Source organism: Triticum aestivum, chromosome 5D (genome assembly GCF_018294505.1).
Source record: "Triticum aestivum cultivar Chinese Spring chromosome 5D, IWGSC CS RefSeq v2.1, whole genome shotgun sequence".
Classification (NCBI taxonomy): Eukaryota; Viridiplantae; Streptophyta; class Magnoliopsida; order Poales; family Poaceae; genus Triticum; species Triticum aestivum.
Genome location: NC_057808.1, coordinates 429,939,399 through 429,945,885, shown reverse-complemented (window position 1 = coordinate 429,945,885; position 6,487 = coordinate 429,939,399). Strand labels below are relative to the sequence as shown.

At 46.6% G+C, this 6,487-nt stretch overlaps 1 long non-coding RNA gene across 1 annotated transcript; it reads right to left on the bottom strand.

Annotated features, from left to right (window-relative positions):
- Positions 1-5,476: 5,476 nt before the first annotated feature.
- On the bottom strand, positions 5,477-6,020 carry LOC123125293 (uncharacterized). The gene is made up of 3 exons (XR_006461379.1): positions 5,946-6,020; positions 5,788-5,852; positions 5,477-5,697 (listed from the first exon to the last, which is right to left on the bottom strand). It is a non-coding gene; the product is annotated as an uncharacterized lncRNA (long non-coding RNA).
- Positions 6,021-6,487: the final 467 nt, after the last annotated feature.

Genomic DNA, 6,487 nt, shown 5'->3' with positions numbered 1-6,487 from the left:
CAACGCTCCTTGAGGAAGATCGTCTTCGGGCGGCTGTGCGAGCAGCATGCTACCAGCAAGCATTGCGCCGCTACCGTAGCCGCAAGGTTCATGCCCTAAGCTTTGAGGAAGGCGACCTTGTTCTTTGGCACGTTCAGTCGGCCAAGAATTCCAACAAGTTGACGCCAAAGTGGGAAGGCCCTTATCGGGTAATACGAGTCACCAGGCCCGGCACAGTCCGCCTGGAGACCGAAGATGGTATTCCAGTGAGCAACTCCTGGAACATCGAACATCTTTGCAAGTTTACCCATAAGGCGTGGTTGCCGGGCTCCCCGGGAAACCACCTTTTGTGCAAGCCTTGCCGGCAAGGCATGTAACCCTTTCTACAAAGCCACGCGCAGACCCTGAGCATAAACAAATGAAGCGCTGGCGCCCTAAGTTTTAGCATGCATGCTAGGTTGAGTCTCTCTCCGTGTTAGGGTTGATAGTGCTTGGCAGCGACTAACCCTTAGCATAGAGGTCGAGTATGCATCTCTCTGTTCCTTCCCGTACTTTTTGCTTCGCAGGGTGCGTGGACATTTTTGCCGAGCTATTTTGGAAGGAAGGGAACATGCCGACGCCCCAGCCCCGAAAAGCCAAGGTTGCCTGGGGCTGCAGGTCTAAGGATCCAATCCCGGCAAGCTAAGGTTGTCGGGGGCTGCGACACCAGATAAGTCTTTTTCCCCCCACTCCGTGCTTCCGTATGAAACTTGAACGTACGAGACTTCACATGCTCTCATACCATCTTGCTCCCTCTGTCCCGTGTCCAAAAACCTTGCTTTGGGCCGGAACTCGGTTGTAGTGCGATGGGAAAGGGACAAGCGATGGGCCTGATCTTACTCAGCCCCTACCTCCGCCAAGGGCGTGAGTGTAGCCGAGCTATAGAGCAGGAAGACCGCAAGGCCTGTTGCCGAGGTACAGTGTTTATCCTAAGATAACGAGACTCGTTCCTTGGTGTGGCCCACGCCCACGCGCAAACAAAACCTGGCAAACACCCTTCTCCTCGTTAATACGTTGCTAACAAGTACAACTCGTACGGAATGCATAAATGAGCAAGGGGGGTTACGAGATTTAAATCTTACAAAGCCCCGTAGGCTTAAAAACTGAAAAAAGGTAAGGTGCCCGTAATCCCTTTTTTGTCCCTCTCCTCAGGAAATGGAACAAGATGGTGGGAGGGCAAAAAGAGCGCCTAGGCAAGCCACGAGCAGCAGAAGACACCAAGGTAACATCCCGGCGGCCGTCGGGAAGAGGGCTAGTGATGATGGTGCCGGGAGAAGAGTCGAAAGACGAGGCAGTGGGTCGCCAATATGAGACGAAGGCGTCGGTGCCATCGTACTCCGACTTGACGGCCTGCCACCTGCCTTCTTCGTCTTCTCTGGCCTTCCCACGCTAGCCTCCCAAGGAGGCGACCCCGAGAAGTTCAAGGAGCTGGCGATGCAGATGATGGTGCTGCCGGCGTCGCCCAGGGACGGTGTGTCCGACGCCTAGTCCGACCCGTCATCCTCCCGCCCGCTACCCTCGTTGTCAGTGTCGCTGTCCTTCCCATCACTGTCGCTCGAGGAGGAGCTTTCGTCATCGGTCGAGCTCTCCGCGCAGCACCCTAGCCTGTGTCCCGAGCACCCAAAGACCTTGACGGAGAGTAGGTTGCTCTCCGTTAACTTGAAGCAGAGGACGTGCCCCTCCATCAGGCAGTGGGTACGCGCGAAGGTTTTCCAACCCCGCCGGAGGAGCATTACATGAGGGGCGGGGAACCTCGTGTACGCCCACATGGCGCCATGGCAGCACCCCTTCATGTGAAGTCTCAACCTCGATGGCTGGTCGACCTCCAGCACCCTCATGAACGCTTCAGGAAGACGGAGACGGCTGCGGGGCGGCTCGCGCAGTTGTAGAATAAACTCCAGCGCCACGTGGTGAAGCAGGGGGATGATACGTCTCCAACGTATCTATAATTTTTTATTGTTCCATGCTATTATAGTATCTGTTTTGGATGTTTAATGGGCTTTATTATACACTTTTATATTATTTCTCGGACTAACCTACTAACCGGAGGCCCAGTGCAAATTGTTGTTGTTTTGCCTATTTCAGTGTTTCGCAGAAAAGGAATATCAAACGGAGTCCAAATGGAATGAAACCTTTGGGAGAGTTATTTTTCAAACAAACGTGATCCAGAGGACGTGGAGTGGACGTCAAGAAAGAACCGAGGAGCCCATGAGGCAGGGAGGCACGCCTGCCCCCTGGGCGCGCCCCCACCCTCGTGGGCCCCTCGTAGCTCCACCGACCTACTTCTTCCTCCTATATATACCCATGTACCCCGAAAACATCCGAGAGCACCACAAAAACGTATTTCAACCGCTGCAACCTTCTGTACCCATGATATCCCATCTTGGGGCCTTTTCCGGCACTCCGCCGGAGGGGGAATCGATCACGGAGGGCTTCTACATCAACACCACAGCCTCTCTGATGATGTGTGAGTAGTTTACCTCAGAACTTCGGGTCCATAGTTATTAGCTAGATGGCTTCTTCTCTCCCTTTGGATCTCAATACAAAGTTCTCCTCGATCTTCTTGGAGATCTATTCGATGTAATTCTTTTTGCGGTGTGTTTGTCGAGATCCAATGAATTGTGGGTTTATGATCAAGATTATCTATGAACAATATTTGAATCTCCTCTGAATTCTTTTATGTATGATTGGTTATCTTTGCAAGTCTCTTCGAATTATAAGTTTGGTTTGGCCTACTAGATTGATCTTTCTTGCAATGGGAGAAGTGCTTAGCTTTGAGTTCAATCATGCGGTGCTCGATCCCAGTGACAGAAGGGGAAACGACATGTATTGTATTGTTGCCATCGAGAATAAAAAGATGGGGTTTATATCATATTGCTTGAGTTTATCCCTCTACATCATGTCATCTTGCCTAATGCGTTGCTCTGTTCTTATGAACTTAATACTCTAGATGCATGCTGGATAGCGGTCGATGTGTGGAGTAATAGTAGTAGATGCAGAATCGTTTCGGTCTACTTGTCGCGGACGTGATGCCTATATACATGATCAGGCCTAGATATTCTCATAATTATGCACTTTTCTATCAATTGCTCGACAGTAATTTGTTCACCCACCGTAATACTTATGCTATCTTGAGAGAAGCCACTAGTAAAACCTATGGCCCCGGGTCTATTTTCCATCATATTAATCTTCCGTCAATTAGCTATTTATGTTGTCGTTTATTTTGTAATCTTTACTTTTAATCTTTATCATAATAATACCAAAAATATTATCTTATCATCTCTATCAGATCTCACTTTTGCAACTGGCCGTGAAGGGATTGACAACCCCTTTATTGTGTTGTTTGCAAGGTTCTTATTTGTTTGTGTAGGTACGAGGGACTTGCGTGTGGCCTCCTACTGGATTGATACCTTGGTTCTCAAAAACTGAGAGAAATACTTACGCTACTTTGCTGCATCACCCTTTCCTCTTCAAGGGAAAACCAACGCATGCTCAAGAGGTAGCAAGAAGGATTTCTGGCGCCGTTGCCGGGGAGTCTATGCACAAGTCAAGACATACCAAGTACCTATCACAAACTCTTATCCCTCGCATTACATTATTTGCCATTTGCCTCTCGTTTTCCTCTCCCCCACTTCACCCTTGCCATTTTATTCGCCCTCTTTTCCGTTTGCCTCTTTTTTGCCTGCTTCTTGTGTTACCGTTAGTTTTAATGGCCAGTCCTTCTATCATTATTAGTACTCCCGATCATGAAGTTCTTAATTTTAAACAAAGGGAGGAAGAAAATCTAAAAAATGCTTGGCATAGAATTTGCAATGCTCAGAATAGATCTACTAGGAAGCAATTTACTTTCGTTCTTCTTCGTAATTTTTATTTTGGTACGGGCTGCTTCTTGCACCATGCACCTGTGTATGTGTAACGCCTCTTATCTTGGAGAAGCGTAAACCAGTCACCCAGCATGGTTGAAGCATGTGAACGGTGGTTTGGAGGACAGGAACATGTTTGTCATTCTCACCTAGCTAGAACTACAAGTTTACTTCACCCTCCAAACCACTCTGCCGCTCAGATCATTCATCCTTTACCACAAATTTCTCCCACCTTCTTTTGATCCAACTAAGATGCCAAAAGTATATATATTCGGATGTTCCTATATAGGTGGAAATTCTGAGCTGTTGTTGCGGTGAGAGTTGCAAAGATGAAGAGCTACATGGAATTTACATACATTTATTGCACAAAGTTTTCATGTGTGCCAATTCCAACGATTCACCCCCTAAACTTGATGTATACGACCATCTACCGGTATGTTTTAACACCTATGTGATAAGTTTTATGTTCTGTTACATGCCACTAAACATAATTTTATTAATTTTCAGTTCCCCTTCCCTTCGTGCATATTGTCACTGGACAGACAAAGAGAAATCAGATTGGGTCTATGCTGAATGTTGTTGCCGCTCTCTCTCTCTCTCACTCAGGACTAGAGCTAGAAGAAGGAACAGGGCACACTGGAGTTTCACCCGGTCGCACACACAGCCCCATTTTTCTTTCAAGAGCACCAACTCTTCTCAACACCAGTACATGGCTTATATAGCCGGACACACACACCGGCATTTTCCTCACGCACGCACGCACACGCACGGATCACCCGGCCACTAAGCCAACTAACTAAACCATGCAGCCACGCCCGCGGGCCACTAACTAGCTAAGTACCAGCAACTACTCCTACATGCATGCAAGTAAAGCATCCACGCATCACCCCCTCAACGGCAACGACCCCGCCGAGCATGTGATGCGCCCCAACTAACTACTTGCATGCATCTAGCAAACTTGGCCAGCACACTTGCCAACGGCCCTGCTCTACGCGCCAGACTGAGTACACACACGCTACACACTTTGCCACGGCTTCTGCAGCGTCCCGGACGTCCTACGTGCACCCAACGCGCCTGACGAGCCCAACCGCACCAGTCCAGATGGCAACGGGGACGAAACCCATCGGGTTTTGCCTTCCCAAACCCATCCCCACGAGAAAATCGCAAACCCGTCCCCGTCCCCATCACCGTGCGCGGGGCTAGTTTTCCACCCGTCCCCTAAACCCATCGGGTTTCGGGGAACCCACGGGGAACCCACGAGAAATCAAAATATTTAAACAAACATAGTGGCGACAAAGAACAACATTTGAACAGGAAAACAAGCACATTTCAGCAGCATAACGAGAGCAAATTTCAACAAAAAAATAGTAGATGGTTCAACAGCTATATAGAGTTTATTTCAGCAGATTTAAACAACATACATAGTATATTTCAGAGGCAGCAACATAAGATAAATAGTAGCAACAATGATATCATTTCAGCAGCAACATAGTATATTTCAGCAGCAAAACAACAGCAAATTTCAGCACAATACTCAGCAAATTTCAGCAGCAACATAAGCATATTTCAGCAACAAACAAAAGCAAATTTCGGTCATACATTGTTCAACAAGATGTCCAATTATAGAAGTTCTGAAATAGAAATCATGGTTCACACATCACGAGCACAAATGATACGAAATTGTCCAATACATAAGTTCTAAAATAGATTTTGTAGTTCACAAATCAATTTAAAGTGGTCATCATCATGGCATCTTTCACATCTCCAAGCCTCCAAAAGACAATCTTCAAAGCATGCCAATTCAGAGTGCCAAGTCCTATAGAAGATCAAAATTCACTCAAGCTAAAGTTAAATATGAAAAATATGCAGATTGGTATATGAAATGTGAAAGTACTTTGTACTTCACCTGCATTCCCTCTTGAATGTCTTGAAGACAACTCCAAAAGCTTTGTCCATCTTCATTGTCAGCATCTATAAGAATGAAACAAGTAGTAATGAACATCTAATGAAACATTGCAGCAAGATAATGATAAACTATATGATGATATGTAAAGAAAGACACACCTTTATATTTGTTTCTTATCCAATCTTGTGAACACATCAAGGCCTCTAAGATTTCAGGGGTAAGACGACTACGGTGGTCCCTTAGAACTCTACCACTTGTGCTGAATGCTGATTCTGAGGCAACCGTGCTGACCGGAGTTGCAAAAACATCACGTAGCAGCCTCAAAGTTGGATACCGTGTTCCAGAAACTTTCCACCAATCTAACACACTAAACTTATCTTTGGACAATGGAACTAGCTCATCTTCCAAGTAACGGTCTAGTTCAGATTTCATCCTAAAAGATGCAGGCCTCTTTTGAGCAACACGTGCATTGAAGAGTGACATAAGGGCTGGAGCTTCCAAAGAAGAGACTAAGGAAGATGGTAGCCCATGATCATCATCACTCTCAAGATTGTACTCCTCCAACAATGTGCATATCTTGGCAATTATTCCATTAACACGGTCCTCACATTCTGGACTAGAAGGACTAATACCATGCAACATAGCAAAGCAAACAAGTAACATTTCATTTTTGTACCGAGGATCAAGAAGTGTAGCCATT